Source organism: Uloborus diversus, chromosome 9 (genome assembly GCF_026930045.1).
Source record: "Uloborus diversus isolate 005 chromosome 9, Udiv.v.3.1, whole genome shotgun sequence".
In the NCBI taxonomy this organism is placed as follows: domain Eukaryota; kingdom Metazoa; phylum Arthropoda; class Arachnida; order Araneae; family Uloboridae; genus Uloborus; species Uloborus diversus.
In genome coordinates this window covers 115,011,911-115,029,595 of record NC_072739.1, presented here as the reverse complement: position 1 = coordinate 115,029,595, position 17,685 = coordinate 115,011,911, and the positions used below count along the sequence as shown (strand labels likewise).

The following is a 17,685-nucleotide window of genomic DNA, read 5'->3' as shown; positions in this document are numbered from 1 at the left end:
AAACCACCGATGTCGCTCAAAATTCGCCAAGATAATATGGCAGATGTTTGGAATGACTTCAAGCAACAGTTTCAATGGTATTCTGTAGCTTCTAATCTGAAAGCAAAACCAGCAGAAGTTCAAGCGGCGGTGCTTATGACAACAATAGGTCATGAAGCGATAAGTATATTTAATACTTTCAAATTAAGTGATGAAGATTCCAAAAATGTATATGTTATTTTGCAGAACTTCGAAGATTATTTCGCTCCGAAGAAAAATGAATCCTTCACAAGATGCAATTTCTTTAAACTGAAGCAAAGCGAAAGCGAAACGTTCGATGAATTCGTCACCGAAGCTAAAAAAAGAATTCAAGGCTGCAACTTTAACGAACTGACCGACGGTCTCTTGCGAGATAAGATTGTGTTCGGCATCATTAATGACAACGTGCGAGAAAAATTATTAGCAGAGGAAGATCTAACATTAACGAAAGCTATACAAATTTGTCGTATTTCAGAACAAGCGTCAAAACAGCTTAAAGAATTAAAGAACGATCCGAAATTAGAAGTTGATCGTATCAAATCGAAAAAAAACTTCGAAAAAATCAAGAAATCCGGCTCATACAGAAACACCAGGAGTGGATTTTACAAAAATCAAGAGTTCGAGTGCCAGCATTGTGGTACAAAACACGAAGTTAAATCGTGTCCGGCATTTAACAAGCGCTGTAGAAAATGTAATAAGGTAAGTCACTTCTCTAAAGTTTGTAAATCTAAGAATATTCATGTTTTGAATAATTTTGAGAACAACAATAATGAGAATGATAAATGTTATTCTAGTGGTGAGTCTAAATTATACTTAGACAGTGTGCAAGTAAATTTCAATATAAATTCTATTGATAATGATTGGCATGAAATTGTTCATTTTTCTAATAAATCTGTTAAATTTAAGTTCGATACGGGGGCTCAGTGTAACGTTGTTAGCTATGAATTAGCTAAAGAACTGGAAGTCCCGATTGTCAAAACAAAAGTAAAAAAATTGATTTCGTTTAGTAATCATGAAATGAACGTTAAAGGTGAAATTAATGTTACTTGTAAAATTAAGAACAAAAGTGTTAATTTAAAATTTATTGTAGCTAATGGTAATGTAAAACCTGTTATTGGTGGTAACACTTGTGTAAAGCTAGGCTTAATAAAAAGAGTGCTGTCTGCTGAGAACGAAATGGTTCCAGTAAATTGAAAAACAAAAATTTATGAGGGGCTAGGTTGTTTAAAAGACTTTGAATATGATATTGATGTTGATGAAAAAGCTCAATTTGATGTATGCCCACCTAGAAAAATTCCTTATGCCATTGAAAACAGTGTAAAACAAGACATTGATCGAATGATAGAATTGGGTGTAATTGAACCAATAACTGAACCTAGTTTGTGTGTAAGTCCATTAGTAATTGTTAGAAAAAATGGTAAATTAAGAGTGTGTATTGATCCTTCCAAATTAAATAAGCATGTAAAAAGACGTCATTTTCTGTTAAGAACTGTTGAGGAAATTGCTGTAAAAATTAAAGCATGCATTATTAGATTGTAAACGAGGTTTTTGGCAAATACGAGTCACTGATAAAACTTCAAAATACCTAACAGTTAATACCCCCTGGGGAAGGTACGCTTACAAAAGAATTCCATTTGGGTTAGTTTCTGCACCTGAAATTTATCAGCAGAAAATGTCAGAATTATTGAAAGATTTTGAGAATGTCGAATGTTCTATGGATGATATTTTGTTATACGCTGAAAATGAAAAACAATTGAATGGCATAGTAGAAAAAGTTATGAAAAAACTTTATTTGGCAGGGTTACGGTTAAATAAAGAAAAATGTATTTTGTTTTCTAACGAAGTTAAATTCTTAGGACATGTTCTTAATGAAAAGGGTATTGCTCCGGATCCCGATAAAGTTAAAGCTATTGAAAACATCAAAACACCCACTGGTATTAAAGAATTGCGTAGATTTCACGGAATGGCAAATTATCTGGGGAAATTTCTTCCAAATTTTTCGCATGTTACCGAACCATTAAGAAAACTTTTAGAGAAAGACATTGTGTGGGAATGGGCTAAAGAACAAAATGATGCATTCATTAAAATAAAAAAACTAGTATCGTCTGCACCTGTATTAGGTTATTATAATGTTAATGACCCGGTTACTGTAACCGTTGATGCGAGTTTATCAGCACTCGGTGCAGTGTTAAGTCAAAATAGTAAACCAATCGCTTATGCCACTAAATCTTTGACAAAAACTCGAAGAAATTATCCCCAAATTGAAAAAGAGGCGTTAGCCATTTTATTTGGGTGCGAAAAATTCCACCAGTACATTTATGGGAAAGAAGTAACAATTGAAACTGATCACAAACCGTTAGAAATTATTGGAAAAAAAACAATTAATCAGGGTCCACCACGGCTTCAAAGAATTTTCTACGATATCTTACAATATAACCCTAAAATAATTTACAAAGAGGGTAAATCCATTCCTGTTGCAGACGTATTGAGTCGAGATTGTCTAGAAACTGAAGATGATAATGATGATAATGATACTTACGTAGTACATATCGTAATGCCTATGTCTGAAAAGGCATTAACAGATTTTAAAACTGAGACAGAAAATGACTTTGAATTAAATGAACTTAAAAAAATTATCGAATTTGGGTGGCCCGATGAAAAAGCTAGGGTGCCACCAGAGTTGCAAAAGTACTGGAACTTTAGAGAGGAACTATCAATTTATGATGAACTAATTTTCAAAAGTGAAAGAATAGTAGTACCAAAATCTTTGCAGAATAAATTGCTAAATCAACTTCATCAGGGGCACATGGGTATCCAAAGCTCACTTCGAAGAGCAAGAGAATCTTTTTATTGGTACATGATGTGCCATGACATTGAAGAAATGATTAAAAAGTGTACGATTTGTCAGTCACATCAACCAAACAAACAAAAAGAAACGGTTTTGATGAAGCCTATACTTGAATACCCATTTCAAAGGGTTGGTTCAGATCTTTTCGAGTTTAATAAAAAAATATATATTGTTATCGCAGATAGTTATTCCGGGTTCTACGACTTTCAAAAATTGAAAAGCCCTACTTCTTACGACTGTATAAAAGTGTTAAAAAGGTGGTTTTTTGTACACGGAATTCCCGAAGTCTTGGAATCAGATAATGGACCCCAATTTTCTTCCAGACCTTTCAAAGCATTTCTGAAAGACTGGGACATAAAAAGAGAAACCTCCAGTCCATATCATGCTCAATCGAATGGCTTAGCAGAAAGAGCTGTTCAAGCAGCAAAAACTGTTCTTCAAAAATGTTATAAAAATAACACAGACATTGCTTTAGCTCTGCTAAATATCCGTAACACCCCAAGAGAAAACAATCTCATGTCCACCAATCAACGCTTAATGAGTAGAAAAACCAGATCACCTCTGCCCACTACTAAAGAAGCTCTAATGCCAAAAGTTGTTGAAAATGCGTCTTCATTACTGGAAGCAGCACGGATGAAAAAGACAGAATTCGCTAATCGACACACAAAAGATCCCGCTTATACAATCAGTCCTGGTGATCACGTCAGAGTGCAAAAAGATCATAAAAGATGGATCGGAGGAGAGGTAGAAGAAATGGTTAATCCAAGATCCGCTATCATTAAAAGTGGAGAGCAAGTATTCCGGCGAAACACTATTCAAGTAGCCCCAACATTAGCAGACCTTCCTGTTTCCCATAAAAGTTTTGTTGACTTTAAGTTCGACAAGTCACCTGCAGAAGTCCATTCATCGCCCCCACCTCCAGTAACTTCACCAGCTCTAAGACACACCTCACCAACAAAACTCTCCGAACTTTCTCCCAAACATGTCCAAACCAAATCGGGCCGCATTGTCAGGCCACCTAAATAGTGATGTAAAATACCTAAGTAATCATTATTAAATTACAAGAAAAAATTGTCTCTATGGAAAATGAAAGAATGCTAATACAGTGAAACCTGTGTAAGTTGACCACTCGCGGTGCATGACTTTAGTGGTCAACTGAAACAGGTGGTCAACTTACAGAGGTTGATTTATATGATAAGGGCTAATTCCGTGCCTGAAAAAAGCGGTCAGCTTAGACAGGTGGTCAACTTCACAGGTTTTACTGCATTTTACTTTCAAGAATAACAATTTGATTTAAAAAATGTGTACTCTGATAACAAATTTACCGTCCCTGAAAAGTTTGCCGCCCTAGGCAGCAGCCTACTCTGCCTATTGGGAAACTGGGCCCTGATAACTCCCCAGAAATTTCATTAAAATGAAGTTTCAAAAACTCAATATTCGGGGTATCGAGACATTAGACGAGAGGGTGGATTTATGAATCTCCCTCGAAAATGTTTCAAAATTTGAATTTCCGAGCAATTTTTGAAAACTAGGAAACTAAAAACGCATTTTTTCTATTTTTGATGATGTACGGAGAAAGGTCAGGTTTCGAGCGCTGGCCCCAAAATACTTTTTGAAAATAAAGCTTAGAAAGCAAAATATTCTGTCATTATACATTGAGAAGTTAGAAGAGGAAAGGTGCTCTTCTAGCTCTTCAGCTGTCCAGCCTAAAAATGCACCTTTAGGTAATGTTTGCTTACATTAAAGGAAGTGTGAAGGTGCTTAGAATCCTTCCTTCCTGGAAATATTTTGCCTTTGAGGCTCCAAAAATTCGGTTTTTAACTATATTTATACATATTTTAGAAAGGGATGGAAGATTTGTGAGCTCCTGCAAAAACCTCCTTTTAAAGCTATCATCATGATATAAACTAGGAAGGGAAGGGGTCCTATCAAAACTCGTTTGTAATTTAAGTCCCAAAAAAAAATCATTTAAGTTGCTTTTAAGCATATTAAGTGATAAGGGCTGGATAAGCTAGTTTCCGTTGACATTTTTTCCAAATAAAAAACTTAAAATGCAATTTTTTGCTACATATCAAGGCATTTGTGAAAGGGCATGGGAAAAGGGGTTCTCCTCCTAGTTTCGAAATTAAAGCCATAAAAATGAAAATTTAGGCGCTCTTTGGTCTTGTGAACAATAGGTATACTCTGAGAACCGCAGCATTCAGAGATCTTCCAAGTGTCTGTAATTGGAATCAAGAAATGATGTAAAAGATGGAGAAAAATTTTGGAAATGAAAGTTTTGTTTTGGGGATAGGAACATAATTTATCTCCCAATTAAGGCCTATACTTCTTTTTCAGTAAAATACATGTGTTAAATTTTGTTTTCTTCTCATAATATATTTTTCTTTTTTCCTTAAAAAAATTCCTACAATCACAAGTCTTTGGGAGGGGCCATGGCCCCCATGGCCCCCCTCTAGATCCGCCCCTGAGGGTATATACCCGGGAAAATACCCAAAATGGGTATTTACCCGGGTATTTATTTCAAAAATTTATATTCAACTAAAATACTTTTCTGTCTGTATTCCACTATGTATATATATAACCAACCATACAAAACAATAAAATTTTGCCCAAAAATTGTATTTTGATCACATATTTAAAGAATTACTGTGTGAAACAACTTAGCAATCTAATATGATATTCACATTAAATGCGTTGGATATGCTTAATCAATGTCCCCATCTTTCTTTATTTGTTTTTCACTTTTCAAAGCAAAATTTAAAGTTTTACCCGTACAAATACAAAGTGAGTGACAAACTAACGCCTCCTAAATACTAAATACCTATCGCGTTCTCCCTTCTAACACAGAGCAAAATGATCCCAGTAAGCATAATTTCGGTCTTCTGGCTACTGCCAACTATCGAAGGTCGAAAGCATTAAAAATTAAAAGCGGAGAAAACAATTCGTTAACTTCTAAATCTAAATTTTAAAATTAACCAATTAACGATTTGATTTGAATTGTTTGGATCCTTCGTCATACCAACACAGGGTTGCCACGCACCGGGAAAACCTGGAATTGTCAGGGAAAATGAAAATGGCCGAAAATCAGGGAAATGTCAGGGAAAATGAAAAATTGCATATTTCCAATCGTTCCTAGCGCGGCCCGTGGTCTATGACATCAAAAAAAAAAAAAACTTTCATCCTTGTTTTTTTTCGCCGCCATTCCCTTCCCATTCATCGTTTTGTCATTCCCCTCTTTCTTCTTCCCCCTGCAGTTCTTTTTATCAACTCTCTGCCATTGGCGCGTGCGCCATAGCAGTCGGCGCCATAGCAGTCGGCGGCGGACATGTGCAGAAGTTACATCTTTTCTTTCTCGTTTGAGCGGGCTCTGTTTAAACGCTGTTTGTTTACGTCAGCAGTTCTGAAGTTGTTATGATACACAGCACGTTGTTTTGTCTGCGAGTGCGACTGAAGTTTTTAATGAGCTGCAATAATCTTTTCATATTTTATATTATTTATTTAAATTGATTAATGAAATCGTATTATTCTAAACAATTTTGTTCTGTAAATTTAGATCATTAGACAATTTTAAACTTAGAAAGTTTCTTTTTTACAGAAGTATCGCTAATCTTTTAGTATTTTGGTAGTGATCTTCCAAGACTTCGAATGCGCTTCTTTCTTTCAAAATAAAAATAATCCGATTAAAAAAAAAAATCTGCACATCAGAGAAGTTTCTGTTCATTGCTCAAAATTTAACTTTATGACAGGGTGCCCACAGGAGTGATTATGGCGCAAGTTGCGTCATCAAAATTTGGGGGGAGGGATTTTTTAATTTATTTTACTTTATTTTTATTCAAATTATTTACTCATATTATTTTACTTTATTATTTTCGTCTGTGTGTGTGTATGTGCGTGTATTTTATTGGGGAGCGATCATACTTTTCTTTCAAAACAATAATAACTAAAAATAAATAAATAGGTAAATAAAATAAATAAAAAAGAGGGTTAAAAATAAAGAAAGCGCTAAGGCGTTCAGAAATATTCGGGGGGGGGGGGGGGTTGTGCCAATGAACTTGGGGGGGGGGGGGCATCCCTGTTTTATGAGCAACAAACAGGGGAAATATGTGAAGCTAAAAGATGCATGATTTTTTACAAGCCAAAGTCTAAAAGCGCTTTGAATTCAATGGATTGGAGGGGTGGAAGGCAATAATTGAAAAAGTTTAGGTTTCATAAGTTTTTAGTTCAGATTATTTTAGCAATTAACTTTATTTTTGTGATACAGATGTCACAATTGTTAATTTTGCAGTTCTTTCACTTGATGTAAGGCAGTGGCTCCTCGCTATTGAAAATTAGATATGCTACATTTACATTTATTGTTTATTACAGTGATTTGCTTCACTTGTGTTAGTACATTAGGGTAGTTCAAAAATACACTTAAAAAAAAAAAAAAGGTTTCTCCTAGAAAACAGGACACCACTCAATGTTTTTAGACATGTGGATAGTAAAATACTGGAAGAATTTTAACTTCCTATTCCAACTGAAAGAGGGTGCTCGACCCCCTCCCTCAAACTTCATAAGTATGAGGAGGGGGTTAAAAAAATACATTGAACTGAAAAAACAATGTTACATACTATAATCTACACGAGTTATATGCATATTCATTGCAATAAAATAATTACTCACATAAAAACAGCTGGGGAAATTAATGTTTCTAAATTTGTGACTTTTCTATGCTAGAGCTAATGTTAAATTAAGGGGTCATTGAGTAACCTCTTAAAATTTGAGTAAGAAGCTGAAACTTTTACAACACAATACTATTAGTAAGTTTAAAAAAGATAACGGGTGCCTTGGACTCGAGCTGAGAGAAAAAAAAAAGAAAAAAAAATTGAACCACCCTTAGTACATAGTTTTGATTATTTCAGCTTGAGTAAATTTAATTTGGTAACCATTGTTTGTAAAGTTTGAAAATGAGGTAAGTTTTATCAAAATTTGAGATATATATACTAATGTTGCAAAATGAAGGTGGAGATCGATAACCTGGAATTTTTCTCAAAACCACCTGGAAAACCTGGAAATGTCAGGGAATTTCATTCTTGAACTTCCGTGGCAACCCTGCACCATCTGTCAGGTAGCGTTGTTTGTGTACCAGCGGATGATCACTTTTAAAGCAAATGTGATAGGCATTTAGTATTTAGGAGGCTTTGGACAAACTTATCACAAATCAAAGCCAAAACTAACTAGTAGCATGATATTATGAAAAATCAAAGATGATAAATTGCGCTAGCGCCATCTATGTAAACTTAAATCCCTTTGCTTTTACCCCTTAAAAATTGCATTATCCTGCCATCCTATTTAAGTTTTAGAATAGTTCATTCTAAATTCTGACAGTTTTTTTTGATAAGATTTCATTACACCTTTAATTAAAAAAAAATTATAATATATAAATTTTTATATTTTTAATCTTTCATTTTACAGTTGTAAAAACAGTTTTAAGTTTTAAAAAGACAGTTTTAACAGTTTTTACTGTTTTAAAAAGAAAATTATCACCTTTTGATACCACTTAATTTTTTTTTTTTTGGCAAAATGCGCAATTACTAGGGGATTTACCCTGAGGGGAAATACCCAAAAAAATATTTGCCTTCCCACCCTACATCACTAATTGGGTGTATTAAAAATAGTTCGAATAAATTTTCATCATGAAGTACCGGGGAGCAAATGCAAATGAGCAAGGCAACAGAAAACAATATTTTGATTTTGATTTTTGCTCATTAATGTGAAAACTGTTTCTATATTTACCACGTTATCACTTAAACAGCAATAATATAAATAAATGAATAACATCATAGTCTTAATAACTTCTCAGTAAATTCTTCCAAGCATCCCTCATGCTTACCTTTTTTTTTTTTTTTTTCATTTTGGATATGACTAACCTAGATTGTGATTTTGAAATCCTGAAGTCTATCATTGAATTGCTTATACTTGTCCAATTATGACATTGAAAAGAAAGATTCTTTGGTTCATGATATGTTTCTTTCATAATTTCATCAAGTCTTCCAATAAAAAATGTTATAAACTGTATAATACATATGTATGTATCAGTTTTACCAATTATTTCATATTTAGATTCCAACTCACTTTTTGCAATTTTTTTTTTTTTTTTTGTAAAATACCCAGTTTTTGGGTATTTACCCTGGCCTTGGGTAAATACCCCGGTAAATACCCAAAAAATATTTACCTACCCACTGGGTATTTACCCGATCCACATCACTACACCTAATAGACTGGACTTATAAACTCTCTTTAATTGTTTCTTGTAATATTGTATGTTCTGTGCTTTTTTATTTTTACAGGGGAAGATGTCGCATACGTCACACTTGTGCCTATTGCGCATGTGCCAGTTGTGTCTCTACACAGTCGGCGGTTCCCGCCCGAGTAGTATGTGATCGTCCGTAGTCTAATAAACATGTCTGGTTTGTATCCGCCTCGAGTCATTGTGTTACGCACATCGCTACAGGGGGATATGATAGACATCGGTAAACAATATTTAACCGCGTTCTCATTCCTAATGTAATGTAATATAAAATTTACTTTATTCAAATTAGATTAACTTCTCAACTCTTTCGGTACGTGTAAAGTTTCAGTTTTAGGTTGGCATCCTTTGATGCCCAATCATATGCAAATGAGGCAAGTATAAATAGTGAACGATTCCAATAGTTCTCTCTCTTCTCTTTCGAGTTCGTCAGCCTCTTGTGTGTTGGGTCCGCTAGGTGTTGGGGAGTGGTGAACTCCTCCTCCGCTTAGTTTCTATGGACCAATAAATTTTTGGTAAGATTTTAAACAAGTTTCCAATGTTCATTTCTTCATATTAACATTTGATTCTGCATCTTCCACTGTGTGGTATTGTGTCTGCTTGTATAAGCATGTAACATTATTGACTGACTTACGGAATTTAGCCTTTCGGCTTTTCGTTTAAACATCGTAAGTTATCAAATTTCACCTGTGTTTTTTGCTTCGCTTTTAACAGGATTAGATTCTTATTTAGAGACTAACTTTTTATTTCCAGTTATCTTATTGAAATGTTAAGAATACGCTAATTTGAGAAGTTTTTGATTGTATTTTTAGCCTTTTGAACGTCAATATTCCAGAATGGGAACATCAATTTAAAAAAAAAAACTTTATAATAAGTTTTGCTTGTGAGTATTTTTTTTTATCAACAAAAGTAGATTTAATTTTTTAAAAGAAAAACTCTCTTTCATTAATATTGTTCCTACAAAAACATACAAAAAACCCGTTTTTATCAATTTTCACTGTTAAAACTTTTTTAGCTTAATGCTGATAAAATTTCACAGATAATATACATAGAAATCATGTTGATGAACAAACACGACCGATAAAAATGAGCTACCCATAAACTCCCTTCTTTAAGATAGAAAAAGAGTTTCTTGTAACTCCGAAACACTTTTTTGCTGTTTCCTGAAAAGTTGTGCCTATGAACTTGGGTTTATCTTCATTTACTTTTCAGCACATGGATATTTATTTAATTCTTACTAATATTCATTATTTCATTTATTTTACTTTTGAGATGGAAGGCTTATCGTTTCTTTTTACATCACTAATTCAAGTTCTCGTTTTTAAAAAAATGGGGGGGGGGGTATAATTCCTTGGTGATTGTTCTACATTGCATCAATCGTTCCCTGCAATAAGGAAGAGTCATCAACGCCCATGGTCTGTATGTACGTATGTATGTGCGCATTTATGTTGAATAACTCAAGAATGGTATGTCGTAGAAAGTTGAAATTTGGTATGTAGACTCCTAGTGGGTTTTAGTTGTGCACCTCCAATTTTGGTTGCATTCAGGTGTTTCTAAAGGGGTTCTCAGGCGTTTCTTTTCGGGGGGGGGGGGAATCATTGTTAATTTTGATGTAAACTCAAGTGGTGTTATAATTTGTCAGACGCTTGGCGATACATCGCCAGCCTTTCATTCTCTTCAAAAATTTCATGGTTGAAAGCTGCTGGTTACAGCTTTCAACCATGAAATTTTTCTACTTAAAAATAAATTACTTGAAAACAATTTCCCAAATAATCTCGTCACCAATATTTTTGATGGTATAGCCTTTGATCAACACTTTGTCTCACTGTAAACCGTTTAACTGCTTCTAATGAAATGACTTTTCTTTAGTAAACCACAACATGTGAACTTTAGTTAATGATGCTTTAAGAAATTAGTTTTGCGGTCAATTTTGCTCGTTTTATGGAACTTTTTTTTATGGATAAACATCTTTTTATTTGAATGGACCTACGTTTTATCGAATGGAATGAACACCGACTTGCAGGACATGATAATGAGCTCTCACCTGGAATATTACATAACCTTTGAATTTCTGCTGGTGGTACAGTGGAGGACTATTATTGATAGCCATTGGCTTCTAATAGTCGAGACAAAACCTCAGTGCATAATTTTAGGTCCTAGTTCCGGGAAATCTGTGTTCATTTTTCGCATACGGTGCATTTAGTCCTATGTATTCATGAATGCTAGCTTTTTCGGAACTGGACATCCTCGCTTTAGTTTTTATTTTAAAATTTTGGGTCTGTTGACCGTAGGATGAAGGATGAAGGTTCCACTGATGAGGAATTCTGGCTTCATCAACTTAGTCTTATTCTTAGTTTTAGTATTCTTATTTTTTTAAATTTTGTAAATCCCTTATGTGTTTGTCTGCATTTTGTAATATATATATATGTGTGTGTGTGTGTGTATTTTTTTTTAAATCCGGAAACATAGTTTGGCAAATAACTTATATGTTTTCACAGCTTGTAAGTGAACGAACTTGAAAGCAAATCCAAAAATACAATGATGTGCATTGTGCAGTTTGTTGTGTAACTCGTGTGTGTCTTCACACATTGCTAGTGCAAGAGAAATAACACTGCGATTTAAGATAATGAGTATTTTTATCCATTTGAAATAAAAGGATATACACCCAAACTTGTTTTATGCAGATTACTATGGATAGAGACTGCATTAAAAAAAATTGTTCGAAACTTCACAAGTAGCTATAAAAAGTTGTTTTTGCAACACAGTTTTTTTAAAAAAAAATGTATGCTGTGGATAGGGACTGCATAAAAAATTCTCCCGTAGAAAATAACCCAAAAAATTACAAAATTACTGCTTTAAACATAACTAAAGTAAACCAAGTGATGATAATTTTGCCGAATAGTCGGACAAGATTTCCCGAATAAGGAATTTTTTTGGGAGGTCACAGTGACCTCCCATCAAGGTGCCAATGTCGTTGTTTGAAGATACTATCTCCCTCTCGTTTTATAAACAATTTGGTCAAGCGAGTCCCAATCTGATTGAAATTTTCATCTATCGCACATTTAAAAAAAAAAATCGCATTAAAAAAAAGATCGCACAAAAACAGGTTTGAGTGTACATCAAATAAACACATTTCTTGTTTATTATTTTTCTTCAATGCTGAATTATAGAACAATTCAATACTCTGTAATTGGTAGTTAATTGGTTTAACATTAATATTTCTTTTACTTTGGCAAGTAGAGTCAAAAAACATGACTATAGTAATATACTTTATCAAAAACCATATAAATTGTTTCAAGTTCTTTGCGTATCATTCTAGAAAACAGTGCTGATAGATCTGCTCTGAAATCGTAGAAAAACCAGCCTTTTGTACGGTAAATTCTCAAAAATTTCGAAGGGAGATCCCCGGACTCCTGTGCGTCCTAAGGAGAACCCTAAGGAGACCCGCATTATTCGTACACCCCCAGAATTCGCAGCCTAAATCCGGCTATGTTTTCTACTTTACTTTTTTGTATTTTACAATGCTTACAACCCCTCTGCTTCATAACGGAACACTATTCACAGAATTGTTTACGGAAAGAATAGAAGACAATGAGAAAAAAACCATCAAATTCTTATAAGCAAACAGTTTTTCACAATATCTAAGTTCTATTAAATGACTAATTCTAATGCAGTTTAGTATAGATAAATATATACAGTTGTTAGAAAGTTAAAAATTGCATTATATCATAATATATATTTCCAAAGTAAATATTTTACTTTGAAAATATATGTAATTATGATGATGAATCAACTATTATTTACCCACATTCACTTTAAAAAGTTAGTTACGTACCAAAGTAAATCTTCCAACTTTCAGAAATTCTAAACTATCACCATTCACAGTCTTTTCAAGCACAGTTGCAAACATAACAGAATGTGAACAATTTGAGTGTTTCAGATCCTTCCAGTCCAAGTACCTTTTTGACAACATTTCCGATATGTCACCAACACTGGTAATGGGTTTTGAGACTAAACCTTGAATTTCTATAAAAGGCTTTAAAATGGAACAATACATTAAAATAATAATGAATAAAAAATATTTTTATTTCAAAAGGAAAACATGAAATACCTCTTAACCAAACATGAGAATATGCAAATGCAAAAAAAAAAAGCTAAAAACGTATTAGAATTAAGTAGATATTTTCCACGTTAAGGATATACCTTTTTGAAAATTAATGTTACTGGAAAAGAAAATTAACTTTTGTTTTGTGGTCTTGAAAGTTGATATTTGCATGCTCTAACTATTTGCTCTATACATAAAAAAGTAACAGCAAAAAAATTAAGTTAGTACGTCTACGGCGGGGAGCCTGCGCCCAGGAGACCCCATAGCATCCACAGCTTTGAAATTTCGTACAAAAATAAATTTTAAAAATGACCATTTCAAACATTTTTTTAACATAGGAATATCAATACCAGATTTTTTTAAAATGACTTTTGGTTTTATTTTTACAATACTTGGAACTTTGGATGTTGGAAAAAATGAGGGATTTTGCTCCTTCATTTTCATTTCTTTCCATCATAAAGTTTGGAAATTGTATAAAAATAACAAACAACCAGGAAAATATTGTAATAACAGCAGAAATCAGTGTAAATAATAAATTAGGTAAAATTTGGAAGCAACAAAACGGAGATTGGCAGAAAATTGGAGTGTTATCATCCTTGATTAACCATTATACCACTTGGTGACACCATATTACTGTCTTGTAAAAACTATCAGCAAAATGCTGCAACACCATGTTCAGGGACGTAACTAGAGGGGGGCAGACGGGGCTCGCGACCCGGGCGCCAGATTTCAGGGGCGCAAACCTGACGAAGTAAATGCATGAATATATTTTTACCCAAGGAATAAGTGAAAAAAAGAAACAACTTAGTAGAAATTAAAAATAAGAAAAAAACCCTCAGGACAGGCACAGGCTGACAGAATGAAAAAGATAGACGGAAAGCAGGTAGGCGCAGTAAATGGCATAAATGTATTTTCTTAGAGTGACCAGTCCTTGTTGCATCTCATCTAAGAATCACCCAAAAGCAGCGAAAATGCTTAAATCTGCTTCATCCACGATAAAACCATAATAAAACTGTCAACGTGATGTCCCTTTACTACATAAGAACGAGAGCTAGTCTACCCTACTGGCCTCAGGTAAAATCGTTTAACAGCGTTCCCTCGGACTTAGCCCCTTTTTAGAAATTGGAGCGAGTTTCCACCCCTACAATCTTGATCCTATAGAATAACTCTCTAAAGAGTTTCACTGTGGTACGAGCTCTCGTACTACATATTTCTCGGATAGTTTTGTCTTTTTCATTTTATTATTCCACGGTATGTTTTGCTCATCTTGTGTAGTTTTAAATCAATTAAAAAATGTGTCGAAAAAGCAATCTAGCCAGGGCCTGATTACTGAATAGGCCCACTAGGCCGTGGCCTAGGGCCCCCAAATGACTGAAATTACTTTAGTCTATTGCTAAAATTGTTTCATCTAACGACTAAATTTATATAAAGTTTGAATGCAGGGGGCCCCAAAAAGTATTTGGTATAGGAGCCATCAATATCTTAATCGGGCTCTGCATCTGGTGCTGAATTTAGGAGGATAGCTAAAGCGAGTATGGAAAAGAAGATCATCAGTCCTCATCTTAATTATCATCTTGGTTAAATGTTTAAGACGTTTGGTAAGACATTGTTTATCTAATTTAAAAACTTCGCACTATAATTATTGAGATTCAAAGCGAAGTTCTGAAGGCTGACACTATTTTCTTTAGAAAACATTAGTTTTTTAGGGAAAAATTGAGCTAAATTGAGATATTTTCTGCTTAGTATGAATATAGTTTTGCCACTCATAATATTTAAAATTTCTTCAAACATCAACGTCAATAGGTGGGAAATCAGCCAGTTTTCACAGCTCTCAAACTTGAATTTCGTTTCGGTACTTTTGATGTATATTTAACATTAAACATTAAATGGAAGTAACTTGGGAAAAAGGGTGCTGAGAGAAAACATGTAATAATAATATTTTAAAGATGTGTTGTTGTTTTTTTTACTGAAGAAAAAAAAATAGAAAAAAAAATGCAGGCACAGATACGTGTTTCCGTGTTGCAAGGAACTCTTTTTTCAAAAGCTGATTCCTTTATACAGAGAAATGACCCTACTCTTGTAGCCTGTTGCCCCAAAATATGTGTTTTTTTAAACAAGTTTTGCGGTATGCTGAAGACAAAATGTTTTCCTATTACTATAAAATGCAGGAATTCAGGTGCAGTAATTTTTGGTGCCTCTCCCCCACCCCGCTCCCAATTTTTTTTTCTTTTACTCTTTTATCAGTTCTATGGAAACATGAAGTTCATGCAATTTCAGGAACAACACGCATTTGTTTTTGTAGAGTAACGAAAGTTACTCGTACATTATAAGATAAATATTAAAAATTAATTTTGAATGCATTTTATGTAAATTTTACTCTTGATTCATATGTAACTGCATCATCTGCACAATAGTGTGCAGATTTGATAGATAAAATATAGATTAAAATGCTAGGGATCTGCCGCAATCTGCTCGCTAACATTCACCTATCCCCTCTTATTGGTTTGAAATCTTATTTGGCTCTCGAAGATTTAAATTGTCAGTTAGGAAGAATCAAATTAAAATACGCGTTACAGTTAAAGCAAAATGAAATTCTCGCTCCCCCTCTTGTAGAAAATAGAATTTAAGTTAAGAGCTCATTATAATTACTAACAACTTAATAGCTCATTATAATTGGAACAATAATAAAATCCCGTTTCTACAAAACGAAAAAAAGAATTTGATAAAAATAGCAATAATAAAATTTATTTTAAAACAAAAACGCTTCAAAGAACAACCCTACCCCGGGGTTTAAACTAAATTGCACAAACTTTCCCAGCTATAGGGGCTGAAGGGCTCCTGACCAGTTTTGTACGTTTGAAAAACCGTTTTCAAATTCATCTTCTCCAATAGCATTTCCTTCTTTAGCTCCGGGCTTGAATTGAGTTTAGGCAATGACTTCCGATGAAATAGAAACACCTTATATTTATTCATTTACTGCTCTAATTAAATGAGAAAATTGGATCATGCTTCACCTGATACAGAGAAAACCTTTTTTTAGACTAACGTAAAAGGGGTTGTGGGGTTGTGAATGACATAAAAGGGCTGTGAGAAATCTTTCATCAAGTATGCATGGGAAGTTTTAGATTAAAAAATGAATTTCAAAAAAGAAAAAGAAGAAAAAAAAACCCTTAATTCGAAAAAAAAAAATAATAATTTGAATGTTGACATCTAGAACTCAAATTATGTTTTTCGCAATCACGAGTGTGTGTACGTAGGCGTGTGTGTTTGTGTGTGGGGGGTATGTGTGTTTGTGTGTAGGGGGTATGTGTGTGTAGGCATGTGTGTTTGTATCTGTGCTGGCATAAGTGTGTGGGTAGTTGTGTATATGAATGTGTGTGTGGGGGGGGGTATGTGTATGTGTGTGTAGGCATATGTGTTTGTGTCTGTGTGCAGGCATGAATGTGTGGGTAGTTGTGTGTATGTGTTTGTGCATGTGTTTGTGTGTGTGTGTGTGCATGTGTTTGTGTGTGTGTGTGCATGTGTTTGTGTGTGTGTGTGTGCGTGCGTGCATGTGTGTGTAGTTTTGTATGTATGCGCGTGTGTGTAGGACATGAATGCAACCTGGAGACGGCTTTCGCTAGAGGAGCAGCATCGTGAGGACCCGGTCGACGGTGATGCTGCAGAGGGTGGCGGTGGGAAAATAAAATCAAAGGACATCAAAACAGTCAAGTAAGAACAATAAGCAATCGTGATTGCTCAAAAAAAAGAAAAAAAAAAAAACACTCCGAGGTACAAAACATAGGGGTCCGAAGTAATTGTGTCCGAAATTTCAAAGATGAGGTGGTTATGGGGTCTCCTGGGCGTGGAACAGCCAAAGACCCAATTTCTTTGACATTATGTTTTTAAAAATACGTACAGAGAGGTTTTGGAGAAATTTTCAGAATTTAAATATTAGTATTTTTATAAAACTTAAAAATCCACCATTTGTTTTACCATTGAGATGGGTATCACCTGGGATGAATCCCCCCCCCTCCCGTCGTAGTGACGCTATTGATAATTATGTATGTATGTGGGTGTGTTTTCAGTGGATTTTCTGTGTAATATATATTGAATGGTCTGATGCTGACATTATCAAAGAATTTTTTTTCAGGGGGGGGGGGCGCCAAAGCGAGGTCTTGCCCCTGTTCGAAAATGACCTCGTTACGTCCCTGACCATGTTGGTATTATGTGAAAGCTATGAGCCAAAGACCAGTTACATCTACACAAGCATGGATACAGAGGCAGAAGGGAGATTGTCAAGGGGATCAAGACCCCAATTGCATGACCAAATATAGCCATATTTAAGATGCGATAAAAAAAGTAAGCAGTCAAAATTAACTTTTTTGAAATGTCTTTAAAAAATTTATTCTCTTTAAAGATAGTTTTATGTAGTACAAATAATTA

General features: G+C 34.3%; 1 protein-coding gene across 1 annotated transcript in view; it reads right to left on the bottom strand.

Annotated features, from left to right (window-relative positions):
• Positions 1 to 13,037, bottom strand: part of LOC129230450 (uncharacterized) — a 76,960-nt gene extending 63,923 nt beyond the window's left edge. Inside the window, exon 1 of the mRNA XM_054864849.1 lies at positions 12,991 to 13,037. The gene's annotated coding sequence lies outside the window, so the exon portion shown is untranslated. The remainder of the gene's footprint in view (positions 1 to 12,990) is intronic.
• Positions 13,038 to 17,685: the final 4,648 nt, after the last annotated feature.